The 23517-nt window shown below is 41.0% G+C and overlaps 1 protein-coding gene across 2 annotated transcripts in view; it reads right to left on the minus strand.

Moving 5' to 3' along the window:
- sema6a (sema domain, transmembrane domain (TM), and cytoplasmic domain, (semaphorin) 6A) overlaps positions 1 to 18788 on the minus strand; it is a 98008-nt gene extending 79220 nt beyond the window's left edge. For both annotated transcript variants that reach the window (XM_063897543.1, XM_063897542.1), the window contains exon 1: positions 18425 to 18788. The gene's annotated coding sequence lies outside the window, so the exon portion shown is untranslated. The remainder of the gene's footprint in view (positions 1 to 18424) is intronic.
- Positions 18789 to 23517: the final 4729 nt, after the last annotated feature.

Genomic DNA, 23517 nt, shown 5'->3' on the forward strand with positions numbered 1-23517 from the left:
TCCTGTCAGAAGCTGTGTAACAACAACAATTCCTGCAACATATAAGTCTGAACAAATGCACTTTTTAATTGCATATGTACTTCAGCTAGCTGCTTTTTCTCAGTAATCATCATCACTACAATCACTTGCTAAAGTAATTTGTCAATTATATTGCTGTCTTTGAGAGCGGGGCGAGTCACTAATCATGGTAGAAAAAGACGGGAGAAACGATGGAAGTGGGGAGAGAATGAGAATGTGTTAAATGACCCATGATACAGTCTTACTGTAGGTCCCATTCCCTGATTTATCCTCTTTATGCCTTTAAGATAAACTATTAGTATCAGCTTCATCAACTGCTTTTAACCGCATAAAATGCCTGAATCTATATTAAATATTGGTGGGAGCAGATAGGTTAAAAGCCTCATAAAACCTGCTGGGGGAGAAATTATGAAATGAAGGTTTTACTTTAAAGAATCTTTCATATTGGAAGTAATGGTTTCCCTATTTCCTCCAGCCCTTAAATCCTGCAAAATGTCGCTATCAGAGCAATGGTGCTAATTACATACAGGACACTATCCCATCGTATACATGTAGGTCTTCCTCTAAGTCCCAATCAATACAGAGTTTGTTAAAGAGCCACTAATGCTTAGGCCTTCATGCACGCAGACACTAACGACCTCGCTCTGGATCCAGCTCTGACAGCTGAAGACACCCACCACACACTGCGATCAATACTTAGTCATAGTGGCCCAGTCGCTTTGCTCCCTGTCTGTCTCACCATATGTCCTAGTGCCTCACTCTTTCTATCTCTCATGCCTATCTTCCACTCTCCCTTCACCTCTGTCGTCTAAGTTTCTTATCTCTTCCACCTCCGTTACCAAAGATGTAATCTCTCTCCGTGTCTTTTACCCCAAACACTTTCTATGCCTCGTTATCTCTCTATCTGTACCATTCCCATCCTCTCTCAATTATTCACCCTGTCCTTCTCAATCTCTTTCTCTCTGTCTCCCTACCCCTACCCCCTACCCCCCACCCCACCTTCCCTGTCTCTCTCTCTCTCTCTGCCAAGCCAACAGCTTCATTGTCCTTGGGTCGGGGTGAACAATGTCGGCCCACATGGGGCCCCAGTGCAGTCCCAGCCGAGAAAGCAGGGAGCACCAGAGAACACCCATAACTCAATGTTTCAACTGGACTTGGGGATAAAGGGAAGCCTCACACATGGCTGACTATGTGGGTCAGCCTTGGATCATTTGTAGAGGAAGAGGCCAGCAACTGGCACCAGAGTCTCCCACTGAGAGGGTATATGTGTGTGTGTGTGTGTGTGTGTGTGTGTGTGTGTGTGTGTGTGTGTGTGTGTGTGTGTGTGTGTTTGTGTGTGTGTGTGTGTTTGTGTGTGTGTGTGTGTGTGTGTGTGTGTGTGTGTGTGTGTGTGTGTGTGTGTGTGTGTGTGTGTGTGTGTGTCAATGAGTGAGTGAATGAGTGTGTCGTGTCCCCTTGCAACCCAGTGGCGAGGCCCCTCTCCAGTTCATCCCGGCCAACTATTCTATGGGAAACCTGCTCCTCTCTGTCCTCGCTGCTGCCTCCCTACACCCCCATCTTCTACGCGACCGCGCCCCGACGCCTTTGTGAGAACAGGGGACAAAACAGGGGGCTCTTAGGGGCCACCAATTAGTCCTCCCCCATGGGGTGACATGGCCGATGAATAGAGGGACCCCCAAACTGTCCACGCATATAATCTCAACCTTCCCTTTGGAGGCTGCACTGTCATAGCCACACAGAATCAACCTTGTTTTCAGAAAGGTCTCCCTCTTGATTTAAAGGCACGGCCCGCTGGTCCAAAAAAGCGAGCATCCGGATGCCAGTGAGTTACTTTGTCAGTAGAAAAGGATGGAACTTGTTCTGGTCACTGTGTGTTCATCCTGAGAGGCATACAAGGACGGCTTTGGGAGGGGAAGGGGGGGGCGGTCTAAGAGAAGCTGAGTTTTTCCCATCAATCATCAAGTGACATAAATAACAATAGCAACTTGGAATCCATTACCAAAACAAACAAAGACATAGCAGGAGGGTCCCCAGCCAGAACCTCAGACGGAACGACGGGCTATGTAAACTAGAGTGGTGATTGAGTGGGCACAGGAGGGACTTGGGAATGAACAATCGCTTGCTGGTGAACCAAAACACATGTCACAGTGACGAGATGTCTCAAAAGTTGCATTATTACAGCAGCAAATCCCTCCCCCGTACATTATGTCTCCTTGTCTCTTTTTAGTTAAATTTTATTAACTTTTCATAAGAAATATAAGAAGCTTCATCAGATGTACATTCAGCACTAACCTTCACTGTATACAAATACACACATATACACACACTCCAGGATGTCATTCTCTCATCTCACCTCTCTCCTAGGCTGACCATCAGCAGAGAGCTTAGGGGATATGAAGTGAGAAAGAAAACCGGACAGCGAGAGAGAGGAAGATGGATGTGGGATATTTGAGGACGTTTTTTGCAGCAATCCTTTCTCCTGCTGCAAAGCCAACAGGCGAAGCCTGAAAAATGACCTCACACTTGGTCAAATACACATTCAAAGTTATAAATGGAAATTAGCAAATAAATCATAGGTGCATCAGTTTCCTTCTACTGAAGACACAAACAATTACAGTGTAATGTTGTGTAGCAATACTCCTCAAATTATTAAATGAACAACCAAAAATGCCATATTCACATCACTTTTTAAACCTTTCAATCATCATTGTGAGGTTTGGCTTGAGTTCTTTAACAATATCATCTTCTGCAGCGGTTTATGGTACCCAACTTGACAGCTAATATTCCCACAAAAGGTAGTAGATGGAAACGCATAAAAATGCACCATTTGTTTGTGTATTAACATATATTTGGTTAACATCTGCATTAGATTTAGATTGACACCTGATATTATCCCAAATCTATCCTACAACGTATGAAGTCAGCAGTAATTCCACTATGTATTTTCCATGGAAACTTTATATCCTCTGTAAAGGCTTAGCCAAATAAGATGTTCATTCATTCTTCAGTATAAAGATCCACTCCAAAAATCACTACATTAAAAAACAGCCACAAGGTCCCCTCTGAGCAGCAGCAGTACAGTAAAAGTGAAACTGAACAAAATCTCCTCTGAAAGAAAAGTGCATTTGCTCTTTTTTTTTAGCATCAGCGGTAGTAGTGCTGCATTGCCAGGGTGTTAAATGCTTGGGTAGAGAGTCTGGCAGCATTTTATATTTGTTTCAGTTCACATACCTGTGGAATATTACTGAACACTGAAAGTTATTTTTAAGAGGAGCGATTTCAACTGATTTTCTATACTGGTATGCCATATGAAGTTGAAAGCTGCAGGGAAGAGATGCTTTGTGGGTTCCTGCTGAAAGGGGGAGGGGGGGAGTGCAGGTGGGCTGCTAGGCAATAGATCAATGACTCCCTGTTCCCACTGAGAGATATAGAAAGTACAGGGCAAGCAGCAGCCGGAGCCTTAAAATAGCCCCACCGACTGCAGCTAGCTTTAACCCAAATAATGGGGAGGCTGACCAAGGTCTGTGGAGGTCGCTACATTTTTGATTAAATCGTGACCTCAGGCTAAGGCTAAAGTCAAAAGACAGATTTCATAGAGAAAATACAAAAATGGGACTGACTTTTTAACTTGTTTTGTCTCTTTATATAGCCATGGCGATCTTTTGGACTGGTGATTTGCGCAACATTTGTGTAAAAGATCAAGGTGAAGGTGTGTGTATGCGAGTATGTGTCTTTTTTGTCATCATCCATCACATCTATCAGATTAGACTTGCCTAGTTATGGCTTGAGCAGACGCCAACCCACACACACACACACACACACACACACACACACACACACACACACACACACACACACACACACACAGTTTACTTGATATTGAATAGGAAAACTTAAGACCAATACATAGAAATTTTGTTCAGTAAAACTGGGCTTGGTTACCAAGTTGGATAGTTAAAAATATTTGTAAAAGGTGGCAATGTCAATCTGTTTCATCCATCCATCTTTTACCAGACTGATGCATTACCAAAAGACCTATTGCATGTTTCCCAGAGGAATAGTCCTTATCATTTGGTGATCCTCAGATTTTTTTAGTTTACTATTTTAAGTTTGGAGTTATATTTCAACAAGTATCAGAGTGATTGCCATAAAAAATCATCAAGGGTGTAGAAGTTTCTATTTCAAATAAAACCCTTCAAAATGTTTCCCTGCTGATCCACAATGCTCCTGTGACTGTTATCATAATGTAGCTTAATGAAAAAAGACAAGACTCAGCTTTTTCCTGACCCAGAAAAGAAAACAGCGGATCAGCATTGCAATAAATAGAAAAGGCATAAATGGAGCCATAAATAAAAATGAAGTAAATAATTAGAAAGATGATGATTCTGGACAAGTTGGCTCATTAGCAGAAAAGACTTCAGAGGAATCCATCTCTCTGTGCTGTGCGCTCACCACTAGGACTTTTCCTGTCGACTGAACAGATAAACAGATTCCAGCGAAGAGCTGCTTCTACCATAATGAAGCGTCCTCTACTCTTTCTTTCCTTCTGTCTCTCTCAATTTCTTCTTTCGGTTTTTGCCCCCCCCACTGTTCTGTCCATTTATCCCGCTCCCTCCCACCTCTTCTTCATCCACTTCTTTTAGCTATAACCCTTCTCCTCCTCCTCCTCCTTCACCCGCCTTCACTCGTCTTTCTCAGGGTCAATTAAGCTACAGTAACTAAACAGCAGTGCACCCTGTCACATTCCATCCAGTCCCCCTCAATGAGTGACTACAACTTTCACTAAAACAAACGAGCTTTGAAGGAACCCGCTCCAGCACCTATTACCATATGAACAACCCACTTCCTACTGCACAATGAACTACCTTGACAGACCTTCTTTGGCCTCAGGCTGTCCTTCGTGGAACTGTGTTATTGATGGGGTATAAAGAAGGGTCTGTGTGCAGGTTGTGTGCCCTGTTTGCCTCTGCTGCTCTGGCCCGGTGCGCCTGGCCCTGCTTTCCCAGCGCTGCAATATTTACTTCACAGGGGGTCTACACCTAAGTACACACAAGCTCACAGCGGGGTGGGCATGAGCACAGAGAAAATACATGAAAAGAAAAAAACTTTTATGTACACACACTCGCACACATGTTCACAAATACATGCACACACTTTCAACTACAAGAGCACCATACTGTGCACTTGAGAGGCCAACCTACAACAAAGCAGATCTATTTCTCTTCTCCTCCTCATCTGCCTCATCCTTACAGAAACACTCAAATCTTAAACTATGTCAACAACTGAAATCTTTAAGAAAGAGAACAGGCACTCATTGCTCTTTCTTCTATTTAATAGTTGTTGCAAACATGTTTATGGAATAAATGTTTGTTATTCATGCTGATCACTACAACAGAATGCACTCTGTTCAGTAAAGCTTTTCATGTTGCTTGTCTGAAAGCCCCTGTGGAGGTCAGGCCTCTTCTAGGAATCCTCCTCGTATGCACAGGAATTGATGTGGTTCTGATAAAAGCTTTGTATAGAATAAAACAAATAAGAATTGGGGAAAGTAGCCTGAGCCAAGGTGTTTGTTTAACAGACAAGAACAAGACCAATTTAGATTTTTCATGAATACAGCACATCAGAAATATCTCTAAATGTTCCTGTCTTGTCTTACTTGGTAAAAATATCTACATGTGCACAAGGGCATATTGTAAATGTGAGAGATATTTCCTGAGGTGACTAATCTGGAAATAACACCCGGCAGTCGGGTAGATCCGTTTTTCTTGCAACCTGATACCATCCTCCACCTGTCTATACCTTAAAGGCTAGGAGAATGGGTCTGTTTTTATCAAAAGAACATCTTTATCGACTGAAAGAAAGATGGGGGAAATATCATGTTTGTTCGTCTTATCTATACATTTGATCTGTTTAGGGGAGGAAGTTTAGTTGAATGACTCTTTGTGATCGACCACTATAGCTTACATCCTCGGCCTGCAGGGTGGTTGGGCAGAGACACAATCAGATAGGTTTGATTGAACACTCAATTCACCACTTCAGGGAATCATGTTCTTCACGTTTTGAACATAAAAAAAATCAGATCTATATTATGTTTCAAACACACCCTGCAATCAGATCTACCTACGCTCACTTTGACATGGCTTTTCATCACATCACAATGCGGGATAAACGCCATTTCACCGCACGGCCAAAATGTGTAATTGAGGAAAGAGTCATGCTGTAAGAAACCATGACTCAGTGTTCTTAGTTTGGCCGCACTTTGATGCTCAAATTCCCAAATATATTCTAATTGAAAGAAATTGGAAAACAACAGATGGTGTGACAAAGTGTTATTTCATGAAGCATATATTATGTGCCATAAGTTGTTTTAGTGCTTCAAGCTACTGTAAGTTGTTGGGAGTTTTAGTACCAAAAACCATCAGCCAGAACAATCTCTAAGTTGTTTGGCTGATGGTCATAAACACAACTTTGGCTAGTGTGATCTACCTTTTTTTTTCTTGATTAATCAATTTAACATTTTTCAATTTATCTACATATTTCTAAAACTAATTCAATTTAACTGCATAAAGGATTAATCCACAAATTTGACCACCTTCCATTATTTAATTGTGTTCTCCAGCAGGAACCTGACGCCAACAAAACAAAGAAAACCTGAGTCAGAGATCAGTCTTCTCACGGATCAGATCTTCATCTGACCACAAAGACATCCGACTCCGAGCACATGTCCGACCCACGGACACTTGATACAAAGAACCCAGCCCAAAACCCTGATAGTAGATACCAAAGAGGGACATACGCAGCACAGCCCATAGTATGGCATGTCTCCACCCTGAGGCTAAGTGTTCTGCTGTACAGCTCTGGATGTATGTGTGACATTGAGAAGCTATATCTATGATATATACATTGCTTGTGTGCACATGCCTGCATGCCTGGGTGAGTGTGTACGCCTATTCATGTATGTATGGGTGCACATCATCTAGAATGTCCAGCTAACCGTCACAATGCCATAAACCCCTGACTAAAGCTTCTTATCTCTCACACATATTTGTTCATTAATCTTCAACATAAAACCTCCTCAAAGGTGGATAAAGTTTCATCATCCGCCAGGTAATAAAATACACTGTTTGTCCTCTTATACAAATGGCTGCAGTGCAGGTGCACTCCTCTGTCTGTCCGTTTGAGAGATAGCTATCAGTTAAAAGGGTAACCAAAGCCTACTCACTTGTTAGGACTCCCCCTTTCCTCTGCATTCAGCTACTCATTACATCCCGCTGTGAATAATATCTCCTTTTAGCTTTGTTTACGTGAGGCATATGGCAGACCTACTGTAGTAGGCGAGCTGTTCCTGTGACTAACCTTCCTGCAATGGTTTTATTGCTACACATCATATGATGACCATATTAAAGCTCATGTGAGCCATGGGCTGAACTCATGATGGAAGCCCTTTGGTGTAAAAGAGGAAGACAGAGGTCATTCGTGAGAAGAGGAAAGACACTTACAAAAATACGTTATACATTCTACCATTGATTACAATACCAGTATGAGGTCCTACACCCTCCTTAGCTGTAAAGCAATGCATCTCAAGGAATGAATAACTATTGCTAATTGCTATAAAAAGCTCCTGAGAATCAGCTACCCTTCTAGCCACTAAAATCGATACCTCCCCTGACCACAATCTTTATTTAATCTCAATATAGTGACACAAAGAATTAAAGATGAAAAGAGGTTGAGAAATTGCTTGGTCAGAACAAAATGGGAGACTTTGTTCCTATTATCCTAAATTGACTGAAGCACTGGCACTTCATTCCACTACATTTTAAAGTTTGCACACTACAACAATATGTTAACTAGTTCACACTGATACAACTTAAAAATCCACTCTGCTGCTATCCAGTAAGGTGCTTTGGATAAAAATAGTGCCACTCTTCCTTTGTCATGTGAGACAGACTCCAATCATTTGCAGAGGAATGCAACTAATAATCAATCAATTAAATGCCTTCTCCTCCATGCTCACCCTAGCCATTCAGTTGGTGCTGTAGTCACAGCTAAGGCAGTATTTACTATAATAATTACCCCAGTGTTACAAGCATGGAAATCACCGTGATGAAGGAATAACTAAGTGACTGCCTCCGGGGTGGGACAGGCAATGAGAGCACTCACATAGAAAGTCACGCCTTATTATGCAAGTGGTGGAGGTAAGGAATACAGCCTCCCAAGGTAATTGAGGCCATGTAAGCTGCTTCGTACAGACAATTACCCTGAACAGGAGGCGCTGGTGTAAAGTGGAAATGAAAATAGCTGAAACCCTACCGTTTTCTGCCCTCTAATCAGCATATCACAAATATTAAAACATGGGGAATTATGACTGAAATTGTAATAACATGCTTGTACTGTATGTGATGCTAAAATGGCTCCTACATTATTTTTAAAATCAGCTTTTTTCATTCTTTGTCGAGGCTACAAGTGCCACAAAAAGTGTATGCAATATAGTTGTTATGTACAACTAGAAGCGTATAAAACCACAGTAGCGGTAAAAAGGTTGAATCCCAGCTATGTACTAAATTCTACTATGGGATATATTTCAAACATGTCAGTTAATTGCTCAGCTGTCACAGGGTTATTGGATGTAGGTCCTGCTTTATTGAGTTTATGTGTTAATGTGGTTTTGTGCATGCTTGTGTGCGTATGAGTCTACACAACTGTGTAGACATGTGTGAATGTCATTCGAAATGTACACAAGTTATCTAATTATTTGTAACCAAATTGTCATTCTTCACAGTGTTTAAAGACAGCAAATATTTTTGTCTGAGGAGTGCTATCTATGACTGTTCATTTACAAAGTCTGGGTCATCCATTGCTAAGTCCTTCACCTGTTAAAGTGTGATACAAAAGAGTGCTGCAGCGGCGCCAGTGAGAACACACCACTCTGTCCCATCTTATCAGCTGGCTGCATGAAAACTGTTTGTTCTAGATAGAGTCTGCAACAATCAAACAGTCAGCTTGGGGGAATTCAGCTGACACTGGATGAGTGAACCTCACAGGACCCAACAGACATGCAATCCACCACAAAAGGGAGGGATGGTGATAAAATTCAGATACAGTCTGAATGACAACGATAGTCGTACACCCCAGGTTTAACTCAGCACTCCAAACTCCCAGTCTTATCTAGGTCAGAGCTACACCTCCAAAGACTCATCCCACCTCCTTCCCTTGCTGTCTGGTTTCTTTTTTTGTTATTTGAAGTGATGTAACATACTGTAACTTTGCAGTTTAAACTCAAGATGGAGACCAGGTATTGGAGCCATGTGACAAAAACAAGGCAAAAGCAACACTCTAAGAACTGAGGCGGAATTAAAAAAGGTTTTTTTAAGCACTCCAATCTTCTGATATGAATGCAAATGTTAAAATAAATAAGAAATGTTACTTTAAGGCAGAAAAATGCTTGTGCGAAGTTAAAGAGAAGCTATTCCCTTTGAGGCATCTACACCTAAATCATTAGTGGAAAGTGGTTCTAGATAGCCTCACCTGCCGTCATGTGTTCCTATCTAGTTACCAGGCTAGCATTACTATACTAGCTAGCATTACTAGATGTCATGCACCCAGTGTTAGCTCACATGTTCTCTGACACAAACACGCACTAAAGTAAGAGGAACGAAACTGAAGAGGGGCTGACTAATGAATTGGCTTTCTTCTGTTTTTCCTACCTTTCTAACAGATGAGAGCAGCAGTTGAAAGCCTTTATACAAATAGGACTTAAACACACAATCTAATAATTACTTCCAAAAACTGAAAAATTCTCTTTGATGATGTCAGGCCAGTTTTGACTCATCAAACTCTCCTCAGAGGAGCTGGGCGCATAGCCATGTCTCCTAACTCAGACTATAAACCAAATTAAATAATCAAGGGTTCAATTGCTGTATAATTCCGCAATCAATAATTGGAGGATTTGATGGTTCTTTGGAGGAAATTAAGCAGATCCCGCAAGAAACAAATAAGGATAACTTTTCAGTGAAACAGATGAGACAGTCCCAGATTAGTTGAGGATGTAGATCAAAAGACAACGTTTCAGTCTGCAGCTGCTGCACTGCCCAATCAAACCAAACTACTCAGAGATCAAAATAGGCCTCATTGCAGAATTCTCAGTCTCCACACACGCCAATTTATGCATCAAGAGTGTATACATACACAAATAAGACACCGGCTCAAAAACATGCACACACCTTAACAAACCCAGAAGCAATCACCTCCTGAATAATCCAGTCAGCGCACAAATCAAGCCTTAACAGGTTTAGAAAAGCAAAGAGGTTCTTTAACAAATAACGTAAAAAGGCCCCCAGTAGACTGAGATGAATGAATCAAGCCAAGCATGCTGTGAACATTATCAGAGTGGGGGATGAATGAATACATTATCATGCAAGGCACAACTTCCCTTTTCTGGCTTCACAGCTTGTCGGTCTTCCTGCCTATCAACCTGCTTGCCTGATTACCTGCCCACATACAGAGCACCTTTTGTCCAGATTAAAGGGGCATAGATGGGGGTGAGGTGAAATATTATTTATTTCACAAGAATACATTTTGAAAAGGAAATGTGTTGAGTTCCTTTGCACTAAAATCTCACTGCCTCCTTTCTTCGCTAACCATCCAGCCTCTTCCTATTACTCTCTCTGACAGGTTGGCTTCCTGTCTACCTGTCAACTTAAATATCCCAGTTACCTCTGTGAGTTTGTGCTTTCCTCCATTCCCTGTGACCCCTGGATATCTGTCTGCTTTGTCTGCTTGGATTTTAACATCACTGTATGCTGTTTTTTTAGCCCGTCCTTCTCCCAAAATGGCAAAAAATAAATCGTTTGTCATTATTTTGTTAACATACATATTGGATTTCTTGTTTGGAGATTGTTTATAAGATGGATACCACTCTCATTTCAGTATTGCAGATATAACATTACAGTCAGTCGCCGGTTAACTTAGCACCAAGACTCGAAACAAGGGAAATTGCGAGTCTGGCTCAGTGCATAAGTAACAAAATCTGCCTAGCAGCACCCCCAAAGGACCACTTTATAGCTTATTTGTTTAACCTGTAAAAAACACCTTGTGGTTTTATGAGCTGTTCGTTCAAGGAAACAGTAACTTCCCAAAGACTGCTCCAGGAAGTTACTCGTGCCAGCAAAACAATTTAGCCAATAATCTTGAAAAACTATATAATGAGATTTTTACACTTTTGCATTACATTTTATTGTTTAACAGATTATGACTTTTTTTTATACATTTAATCAATCTTGCAGCCCTGGCTATACTGAGAAGTCTCCCTCTACTGTGTGTGTGTGTGTGTGTGTGTGTGTGTGTGTGTGTGTGTGTGTGTGTGTGTGTGTGTGTGTGTGTGTGTGTGTGTGTGTGTGTGTGTGTGTGTGTGTGTGTGTGTGTGTGTGTGTGTGCAGTCTGAGTGGGCCTTTGTGAGGCCTCCACTCAGCAGAGTGATGATAAGTACTCCCAGCCCAGTGCTCCGCATGAGCCGATGGACAGACAGGCCAAGAACACTGGGGGCCTTGTGGTCGGGCGTGTGTGTGTGCATGTGTGTGTATTGTGGTAAAAGAGGGAACGGGGTAGGGGACTAGAGAGTGTGCATGAGACTACGTGTGTTTCTTTTTTTCACTAGCCACGCCACCAGCCTGTGCCACATGGCTGCAATTTGTTCATTAGCTATGTAATAAATGTACACACACACAGAGGTAATATTGTTCCGAGTTGGGGCTGATTGGATTGTGAAATAGAGGACCCTCAGGGGAATTACTTGTAGTCTGCCAGCCACTGTGACCAGGAGAAGACTGATTTCTTAACAAGGTTTGAGGCATACCTGGAAGAAACGCATGTAGTCTGTATTTTTGCTGTAAGAAACACTGCAAATATAAACTAAAATAATGTTGATTGTGAGACGTTTCAGATATAATATCCACAACTTGCTGTCTAAGTTGTTTTGATTGCCCTCACATGACTATGAAAGTTTCCCATATTACTTTTCATGTTTATTTGTCAGAATAACTACATGTCATTGTAGATTTAGCAGTCACCTGGAAATAATTAATAATCACCCAGGGCCCATTACACGCAATCAATCATCATCATCAGTGTGTCAGATGAGTCAGGGATGGTTGTTACAAATAACTTGCTGTCTAGGATATTACTCAATGCTTGTTTGAGCTGAGCTCGTTCTGCCAGATTTTATAGCCAGCAGAGAAAGGTTTGCATCACAACATAGAAAGCAATATCAGTCTATGTGAATCTATATCACTGTTAAAAGATCTTAGATTTTAATTTTAAAAAAAGAAACATGGATAATAAGCTTAATCTGTCTAGCCATTTTTGGCCAGCGCATGGAAACCAGCATTGTATCTGTGGAAGAAGAAGCTGCTTGTTCCACATTCAGCAAGGCTTATAGCCTCTGGGAGAGTATGACTGCTGCTCTGCCATGAGCATACAGATCACCTTACACACTGGCTTTCCTCTGCTTTGATGACTGATGCACACACACACAAAGGCACGTCCACACACATAGCCATGCATGCCTGCTTCCACAGATACTCAGGAGCATTAACACGCCGGATCTGCACACACAGACACACACACACACCTTTACCTCATCCCCCACCTGGATTAATTCACCTGCTACACCTGAGAATGCGACCGCTATAATGTCACCTGCAATCCCATCACTTCAAAGGCACAGAAAGCACCCCACCGCCATCAGCACAGAAAGCAATGGCAGCCGATCACTTCCTCCTTTATCTCTCTGTCCAATAATGGTAATTCCCCTGCAGAAAGTTCATACATAGCAAAGGGGGAATTAAAAAGTGTACAATCAGGTACATTTGGTTACGGCCCATTGGCACTCACTGTGCACCACTGCAACAATGACAGGCTTTGTTTATTTTATTCCTCTGACAACAAAGAATCTGACCTGGTGTCTAAATCTGTGTTTACTTACATGTGTCTTTTGTATGTATGTGAATGAGTTAATGTGTGATTGTGTAGCTGCATTTAAGAGAAATTATGTTGTGTGAGGAAAATCCCATGATTACAGTTCAGACCGATCTTAAAAAGCTCCCATTGTAAATGCTCACAAGCAAGCTATGATGTGATGAGACAACGCGATTGTACAACCACCACATTAGTGCATGGTTAGCCATTAAAAGACCCAAATGAGATTATGAGGTCATACGGGAGGTACAAAGCCTACAGCCAAAACAACAAGCACTTCTCTGAAAGTAACAGCTCATGTTGAGTATTCCGCCAGCACGGAGGGTGGGAACAATCCTTATGTGGAGGAAAGTAGAGAGATAGAAGACAGGACAGGACAAGGAAAAAAGAGAGAGAGAGAGAGACAGGCAGATAAATACAGAGAGACCAGGCTTGATAGCAAGAGGTATTCCCTGCCTTGGAAATTTCCATAGTGGTTTATATCCGTCTCTATCAGTCATTGAATAACACATGAATTCAGCATGATTTACCATCAACACATCCAACTGAGCATGAAACAGGGGGCTCTGGCCCATCTTCCATCTCAGCTCAGTGGAAGGCTTTTCCATTGTACAGCAAGGTGAAATAACAGCCGCTCAATGTACTGTAACACACTGGAGATGCACCAGCCCTACGAGCATGCAGTTATTCACAAGATGATGCATACTGTGAAAAATATTCTTCTACTCTCTTTAGGAGGGAGCACAGAGAGAGAGCGAGTGTGTGTGTGTGTGTGTGTGTGTGTGTGTGTGTGTGTGTGTGTGTGTGTGTGTGTGTGTGTGTGTGTGTGTGTGTGTGTGTGTGTGTGTGTGAGCGTGTGTGTGTGTGTGAGAGAGAGAGAGACTAAAAAGAAGCACGCACAGAAGGAGACAGAGGGTTCACTGCTGGGATAAAAATGGAATCCATTTTGGTTCTTCAAGCACACTCATTTCCAGTGTGAGGACCTGCTTGGTGTGTTAGCCTGTTATTGCTCTTTCAGTCACTTTTCTTCCTCATTTTCTCCATTTCAATTATTTTTGCTTTTTTCTTGTTACACCGTATATCGTTTCCTCCTTCACTCTGCATCCCCACTTATTTCCTTTCCTTTCTCTCTTCCTTCCTCTTCTGTCCTCTTCCTCTCACTTCTCCACTCTCCAGGCAGCCATGCACCCCAACACTGTCTCAGGTCCTGAAACTATGGCAACGGAATGAGATAGCAAGCGCTCTCTATGATTAATAGATGAGAGATGCAGTGCCAATCGCTGGGGCCTGGGGAGGAGGGACAGATGCACTCCAACAACGCCACGCAAACATGCACGCAGAGTCACAGAGAGTACACAAATACAGTACACACACTCACCACCCTCTGTGCTTAGTGGTAATATACACACAGAAAACGGGTGAGGGTCTGACTTACACACCGCACAGAGGCACATCGGCAGAGTTAACACTAAAAAAGCAAAATAAGATGGTTTTTATCTGATTCTTAACACACTCATTACACACACCTCCTTATTGGCTTCCAACAAGCAAACTAACCACAGAAATAATCACAGCCTCAGCAGCGGATGTGGCCCTAATGAGACTTTAAATACTGTGGCTCCCTTTGTGACTCACAGCTGGCTGCTCTCACCTGTAAAGGCACAACAGCAGGACAGGAACTACGACATCATATTTTAATGCTGTGTACCATAATATGCATCATCTGGTCTGTAATACAAGACTTGGCTCTTTTCAAGGCCAAGTCTTGTACTACAGTCATTCATCCATCTCCCAGGCAATCACACAAAGCCCTGCTGCTTTTGGATTATCCCTGCAAATGCATTTCATCTCCATCCCATTTGAGTAATGACAGGCGATCAAACTCAGCTCTGACAAAGGTATTAGTGCGTGTTAATGTCGCATGTTCTGAGCATTTCAGATAAAACATTTCCATGAAGAGAAACCTGGTGTTATATGCAGATTTTAAATGTTGGTTTTGTTTTCATTTGGCATGTGTGTGGTCAAGTTTGGCTCCTTAGCAATTTTCTCCTAGATGGGCTAGCCATAACTTTCTAATTCACTTAATTTCCAACAACAAAGCTTTGCCAAGGACTAACAGCCAAAAACACTAAAGACACTGCCAATTCTACCACTGACTTGCAACACCCGGCCGAAAAAAGCCTTGGCCTGGTCCTTCATGCTGCTGGCTTTTTTGGCATATACAATCCGCTCAATCAATTATGCTAATGTATTGAGTATGATGAGTGTTTTACACATAGATGGTTATTTCAATGGATGCATTGCAGAGCCATTTATAGGGAGAGGAAAGGGTTAAGCCTAAGTATGGAAAGCAAACAGTTCAAACAACACAATGAAACTTAGAAAGTGGAAGGCCATGTATCCTTGCATGTGTGTGTGAAAAACTGACTGGAGCTAGAGCAACATGCTGAAGCAAGTGATTAGCGAGTGATTACATTTTCAATGCGCCATGCCGTGAATAGAGCACACTGGACCATACTGCACAGGGAGATGTGTTAGGTCTCTATAGTATAGTGAATACCATTAATCATCTCACATAAACCAGGGGCGATATGTTCCAACTTAACTAGAAAGGATGGCAGGTAGTGAGCGAATATCTGCTGTCTCAAATGCACAAACAAAGAAGATGCATGGAAATATAGATGGAGGTGTGCCATCTCCTCTCATCCTTTAAAATATAATTCAGTGTATTTTTTTGATTAAAATGAAAGGCATTTATTGAATAATGAGTTCAACTTCAGTAGGTCAGGGCAATTCGAAAAAAAGAGAGGTGGAGCAGCAAAAGCTTAAGTGAATATTTATACAGAGTGGGAGTTGTGGATTTTGTTATGGCTTGTTAAAATATATTCGTATTTATTTTTTTACCTTCTGACCAACCAGATTAAATCTAAAAAGATAGGCAAAGGAGCGCAGCTAAAAGTGAGCATGTAACGTCTCTGATGGACAGCGTCATCAAAAATAAACACACAAAATGTGCTAAAAACTATAAACACGCAATCATGATTTACCTTTTTTTTTAAATACTCTATGACTTGGTTTGATTAGCGTATAGTGTAACTGTTGCCTCTGCAACTAAAAAATGTATAGGATCTGGAAATAAGTTAAACATCAATAAATCACATCAAGATGAGGTAGTGGGGTTTGATGCTTTCTCTCCCTCTAATGTTTTTGTTTTTTTAAAACACCAGCAGACACACCAAGGATGTGCATCAATAAAACATGGATATATAAAATATGCATAAATAGACGCACTATTGAACGCTGGCTATTGACACTGTCTGAATGAAGATCAATGGTTAACAGCAGCTGACCGGTCTCATATAATGGAGGGGCAATTCATTCGAACAGGAGGAAAGCCATTTATCAATTATTCAAACCTAATGTTTTCAGACTGCATCTGCCCTTAACTGGCAAAGGTAAATACTAACTCTCCCTCTCATGCTCTCTCTCTCCCACACATACAGTGTGACAAATCCAAAATCAGTCACACACAATGCCATCCCCATTGCTATTGTTAGGGGATCTGCGGATCAAATGCTCCACGGAGCATTGCTCCAAATACAAGCAACAACTCTGGTCGCTCAGCTCTATTCTGCTTCTCCAGGAGGAGAACAGGCAAGCTGCTGTGACAAAGGTAATCATGCTGTAACTCATGTATCAGCACCATAACATGTCAATGTATACTGTGTTTATAGCAGGATTAGCACTATTGTGTGGCGTTGTAGCCTTTACGAAACAGTATGGGAGGATATACAGCCTGCGCAACATCTCAGGCAAAATGCCTTCAGGACATTTGAATGCCTTGAGGCGAATGTTATAGAAACATTCTGCTATTTCACATTCAATATCAATGTGTGATACTCAGCATGAGTTGGAAAAAACATAAGGTCGCAGATTAAAAAAAACATTCCACACACAAGTACCAAATATTTTCAATGATTTCAGGGGGAAAAAAAGATTAAAAAAACAAGACCCTTTCTTCTCAGTGATGGCATGAAATCTTTCCATTTTTTCCTTTTTTTATAGGCCAATACTAAAATCAAAACACTAGGAGCGAACAATCTTCTGACAAAAGGCATATTTTGCTGTGAGCATTCAATACTCCTTAGATTCCCCCATTAATATCATGCCCTTACACACTTGATAATCTATAACCTACATTTAGATTTGCTGAATCCTTTTTCCATCTTTTCCCTGTGACTTGGGGGATCTTTCATACTGGGAGAGGAGAGGAGAGGAGAGAGAGGAGAGGAGAGGAGAGGAGAGGAGAACCACTGGGGGTGACTGGGTGTTGGCAGTCAGGCTGCTGGATGTGGTTTGTGAGGCCTCTATCTCCTCTCTCGGCTTGTTAAAAAAATAATTTGCAGCAGGCAGCACTTCATTTAATGGCAAATCCACTTCTGAGACCAGTGTAATTTTTGTCTCCTCCTCAGAATTACAAACATTTGATTGATCTTTTGGACCAGAGTAACACTGTCCACTCAACCTCCTGGTAGCTTGAATTCAATGAATACACCCTAGCCACTATGTGTGAACGTTTGCTTGTTTGTGTATGAGAAGCACAGACAGAAAAACTCGAATCAATTCACAACAAATAAAATGTGCTTTGGAAATGACTTATTAATTCACATGAAATCTCTGATTAGTTTTACAGAAAGAATGAAAACAGAAAGTATGATTGCAAATGAGTGTACTGTACATGTAAATTGCTGCTCAAATTGTCATTTCGATTAATGTGAAAGAAATGGCAAATGAAAAGCCCATCAAGCATTGTAATAACGGACAAATCGCTTTAGTGTTTGAGCGTTTTCACAACAAAACATGGGTATGTTTTAGGCACATATAAATACTAGAGTTTTTATTTTCCATTTTATCTACAGATGGAAGTTTTGTGGCTGAAATCTTTGGACTCAACGAAGATGAAAAACAGCATGTCAGACGGAGGCAAGAGTAAAAACAGTCGGTCCCAGTCCTGCAAGTTCCCACAAGCACATTTCTTATTTGCCGGAATGATAGTTTAAAGGTTTTGACACAATGTGATCCGCAATAGCTCTTTTTGAGGCTGGCACTTCTTTATTCCGTATGGCTAAACAGCATAAAAGGGATTACGCACGAACATGTGGTCTGTTTGTATCGGCAGAGGGATTTACCTTGAAGAAAATCATCGCAGTTCTCATTTAATTTGAAAATAAGGCACTTTGTATTTTTCTCAGAACTTTAACAAACCTATATAAATACGCAAAACCACCCTAAATTAATAAATAAGTAACCATGTGAAGCGTGTGCACTTGTCGCACGGCAGCCTGGCTGCTCAGAAACCAAGCCTCCGGGGCTGGAGAAGCACTGGTACGGGCATAAGCGCACCAAAAGTTTGAAATAAACAAAGAAATCTTACCTTCAGCTCATGAATGTATATGCCTCGGAGTTTTTATATGTATATATTTTAGTAATCCATGAGTTATGGCTCTCAACGCGGTTCAGACGGTGCTCGGTCAGAATAACAATACGAGCGCTACTTTTCTCATGCGCTTCTTTTTGTTACATGCCGCTCTCAAATCACACCTCTTCAAATCGGAATATCCATCGGAAATCCACACTAGAGAGAAAAAACAACGTTTCGGATTTCAAACTCCTCGCTCGTAAACTGAACAAAACGGGTGTCCCAGAACTATCTACGGCGCTGAAAGCAGTCCCCTCCACAAAAGCCGACGGTCATCCTATTTGGAGATGAAGCTTCTTACCAGACTGGAGCGGAGCGCTGCGAGCCCAGCTGTCACCCACCCGCTACATACACACACATACACACTCACACATACACAGGGAGGAGCTACGTCTCTGGAACGGGAGGTATTGTGTCAATGGGTGCCAGTAATGGACAACTGTATTTCTATTTTTAAGCAGCGGCATTTCATAAGAATGTGCGTTTGAGAAGGAGAAAGCCTGGGAGCTAATTATAGTTTCGACACGGAATGAAAAAAAGCCAAATGTGTAGAGGTACATTTGAAATCCAAATAAGATTAAGTGCTGTTTAGAAGACATGCAGGCTGGGTCAGTTGGTCTGTGTCATGCAAACTGTCAATGATGATTTTAAAGACACAATAATGATACAGTGACAGGTGATGCAAATCGGAATGTGATCAGGTTCAAAGCCAAAGCTTTCTGCTCTCTGGGCTGCTCTTTATTTCTTGATGGAAACTTATTTTGCTTAGACTCCTGGTACATTTAGGCTACAATCTGATGTTAGGGATGGAGGCTCCACATAGAGCAGGGGTGTCCAAACTTTCTTCAGCGAGGGCCACATACAGAAAGATATACGGAGCGCTGGGCCACTTATAGAGGTGAATATCGCCTCATAAGTTAAGTTATAAGTTAGCAAAACAAATCAAATGTAGGTGAATAATGCGCAATAGGCTACTTGCTTTAAGGAAAAAACAGCCCATATCCCATCTCTCTTTAGGGTTTCATTTATTTTGTTGGTAGCTCATTCCTTAAAACAGAAGCCTCAGATTGCTGATAATAAGAGTAAATATGAAGGTTAAATTTCAAGCTTATTATAGAAATAAGTTACTGGTTTTTTTATCAACTCAGATTTGTTAGAAAATGTTTTACATTTTAAATGACTAAATTTATTTGAAAATTGGGCTCATTAACACCTGAATACTGTGTAATATATGTTAACATATATACTTGAGTAGTACAATATAAGACAAGCAAAAGTTTAATTTGTGGGCCATATTTCATTATACTTTTAGAATTTGCAGAGGGACGATTCAAAATGGCCTGCGGGCCGCATTTGGCCCCCGGGCCGTAGTTTGGACACCCCTGACATAGAGTATAGTCAAAATGTTTCACCCTCTCTCACAATCGCTCTCCCACACACAGACACACGCACACACACGCCTCTTCTTTAGCCTTAAACCAAGAAAAAATCAACCTCAATTTGTTAGATTGAAAAGTTCAAGCCTGCAACTAACCACAAACAATCCTACTTGCAAATGTCCTTAAACACGCCAACCCACATTATATTACAGCACAAACATAATTGTGTGGACATCTAGACATACAGTGTATATATATATATATACATACAAACAAGTTCCAGGAGGACAAAGATAGAGTGTGTGTGTGTGTGTGTGTGTGTGTGTGTGTGTGTGTGTGTGTGTGTGTGTGTGTGTGTGTGTGTGTGTGTGTCTGTGTGTGTGTGTGTGTGTGTATGTGTGTGTGTGTATGTGTGTGTGTGTGTGTGTGTGTCTGTGTGTGTGTGTCTGTGTGTGTGTGTCTGTGTGTGTGTGTAATTGTGTAATTGTGTAATTGTGTTACTGAATAGTCCTGAATAGTGGCCTGTCAGGCACTATTGCCATCTTGTTACTGTACCAGCACCGTACAGTGCTGCCTCCACAGGCCCAATGCCAAACACTATACGGTTGTTCTTTGATGTAAACTAATGCGCTCATGCCTGCCAATCCTTTCCTCATCTGATATCATTTAATTTGCTTTTAAAGCAAAACTTATTTACAATGATGCAATTGAACCATAATGAAGTGCCTGCACAGTGCATTCATATATAATACATCTCATTTGACACTATAATGTAAAGCAGGCTTGTTGGAGTTCATTCAAATTCTGTTTTAGAGATGTGTTTGAGTGCATGTTTACTGTGCACTGATGACACATGCAGGTGAATCATTATAGATACTATACACTAAACCAAATTTGAAAAAAGTTTTTTGATCTGCTAACATCAATGCAAATGTTACAAACAAAAGCAGGTTACATACAGAACAAACCTTGTGTATTTCACACACCAACTCTTTAATCTGCCTCTCTCTATATTTCACTCGCTCTCTCGCACTCTCACACACACTTTGAAGTGGAAGTGTTGCTAAGTGTAGGAGGCGGGCAGGATATAATTCGAGCTCAATAATGTCAAGATACACACCAGTTAGTTTGAACTCTGGAAATATGCTCGTGTCAGAGCTTATCCTGCTTATCTTGCTAAAGTTGTCCCAGGCGCATTAGGTCTCTGTGTGTGGAGGAGAGGCAGCGGTTTCAATAGAGAAATACAGAAACCATCGCCACCACGACCAGGAGAGACATTAGGCACACAGAGGCAGTTCTGCAGGTACCTGCTGCCAAACTCCATACTTAGACCTCCTTTTCCCTCCAGCTCCCTGAAACTTGATCTAAACATTACTTTTCAGCATCACAGAAATGTTTCTTTCATTTTACTGGCCAAAATAATTTCCTATTTACAGCCTTATGTTGGCCTGGGAAGCTACTAAAGGAACTGTGCCCGCCTTTAAACGCACGGCTTTTAAAACTTTGTAACAGCATGCATCAATTTCCTGTGTCTCTGACACTTCACACCTCCTCTCCCTGTCCATGGAAAGCTGTCACACCACACCAGTTATAGAAGAATCCAGATTTCCTTTACATAAGTGAAAGTATCAGAAGCCTTACAGTAAGTAAATGCATACTGAATGAAATAGTATTGTACATTCAGTGGAATTTTCTTAAAATAATAAGAAAGTACACATTTTCTCTATGCTTTGATTTTATGTGAAATGTTGGCTAATTTATTTATTTGGGGCTCAAACATCGATTAGATTATTTTTTCCTTAAGTGAAAGTATTCAGTATCATTAAATGAAGTACTGAGATAAAGTAGAGGTATGTCGAAAAAGATAGTAAGGTACAGCGTAAATATAAATAATTACTTTCCACCTTCACCACATTGGTTATGACAATGCTGTTGTGATACAAAAGAGACTCACAGTCCATGCTGTTTCATACATACACATGCTGACATGTGGAAAGGTAGTAGAGTACAAACAGTTTTTTTCCTAATATTGAACATGTATGTGCATACTTAGGAGACAGTCAAACACATATAGACACACTAGTTCACAATATACTAGAAATAACACACCCACAGTCAGTCTACAGTATCTTTCTCACGATGACATGTATTGGCTGAGCTTTGGGAAATACAGCTGACTCACAGGAGGAGCATCATTTGTTAAAACTGCCCCCAGTAATGCTGCCAGAGTCCTTATGGCTGCTGCTCACCTGTGGATCATACAGACAGCTGAGGGGAACAGAGACCATTTACAGTAGTAACTGCCTTGCAGGCCAATCACTGAATCTGTCTGCTACCTTTCCTCTTGGTACTTAAATGGGCACATCAGCCTGTTTACTGTTCTCAAAGGGTGTAAAGTGGAGAAGAGTAAACATGTGGTTACGTCTAGAAATTGCGGCTAAGATACTGCTGATTGCTAAATTCTTCCATATGTGACTTCTGGGAGCACGACAGCAGTATAGACTGTATTCTGCTGTTTCTGTCATTGCATAATTGATCTTGTGGATTGTGCTGAAAACAGACAGGAACATGGGGATTACAAGTATGAAGTGGAACTGTGGTAAAGCCACAAGCTTGAAAGTGATACTGTGATTTTTTAAAACATTGACCAGGCTTGAACACTGTGAGTCCTGAGCACCTCCTAGGACTATAAGAGGGATGAAGTTGTTATATTAAAGTATCAGAAGCACTGTTATCATGCCAGGTGGTTATTTTGGAACAGGTAAAGTAGAGTGAAGCCCAAATTCAGTAAAAAAATATATAGCTTGTTGAAAGTGCACTCAGATTTTAAGTAAACTTGTTTTTTCTTACATAACAGAAATGTTTTTTGTAAACTTTTGTATATTTTTATACATACAATCTACGTTATGACCTAGAAAAAATGTCTGTACTGTGAATATCACTACCCTAATTAACCAAAAGAAAAGCCTGTGATAAAAACACAGCTGCACAGTTACAACAACCCAACTGTTGAGATGCAAAATGACACTAAGTAGACAATATCTGACTTCTTGGGAGGTAAAACCACACAAATATATAGTTAAGCTAGTCAGCTAATAATCGAAGAACCAAATTTAGTAGTGTACAATCACAAGGTTACAAAACTTCTGTTATGAAGAATGAGCTGATATTTGCCATATGGGAATCATTGAAGTACGTATCGTTAGTAGTTTAGTTTATTTGTTTTCTTCTTATGGGGAAGTTTTCCCAGGATGCAAATGTAGTCTGGTTTAAAAAGTGTTTTATAGATATTTTAGAGAAATTACTACGCAAATATGCTGTTTGAGGTATATTACCAAGTCAATGTGATTTACTATAAGAGAGTAAAATGAAAACATTAACCGTACATAATGTATTAGCATTGCAGTCTTAAAGTTTAAAACTCTTCGAAAAGTGCTTGCCACAGCCGTCCACTGTTTGACATTTTTCTAAACGGTGTACACAGGTGTCCGAGCTGTGCTTTAGCAACTTATAAAAGGGAACTCTATTCAGTCCAAAAATCTTACAGTCTGCATTAGAAGTTCAAACAGTGTTAAAACAGAAAAGAAGAATTTAAGATAGTTTTCACTGGTGTGTACACACAATTAGCACATGGGCAACAATTTGGAAATAACTACTGTATTACAGCAA

The sequence above is a fragment of the Eleginops maclovinus genome, chromosome 12 (assembly GCF_036324505.1).
Source record: "Eleginops maclovinus isolate JMC-PN-2008 ecotype Puerto Natales chromosome 12, JC_Emac_rtc_rv5, whole genome shotgun sequence".
In the NCBI taxonomy this organism is placed as follows: Eukaryota; Metazoa; Chordata; class Actinopteri; order Perciformes; family Eleginopidae; genus Eleginops; species Eleginops maclovinus.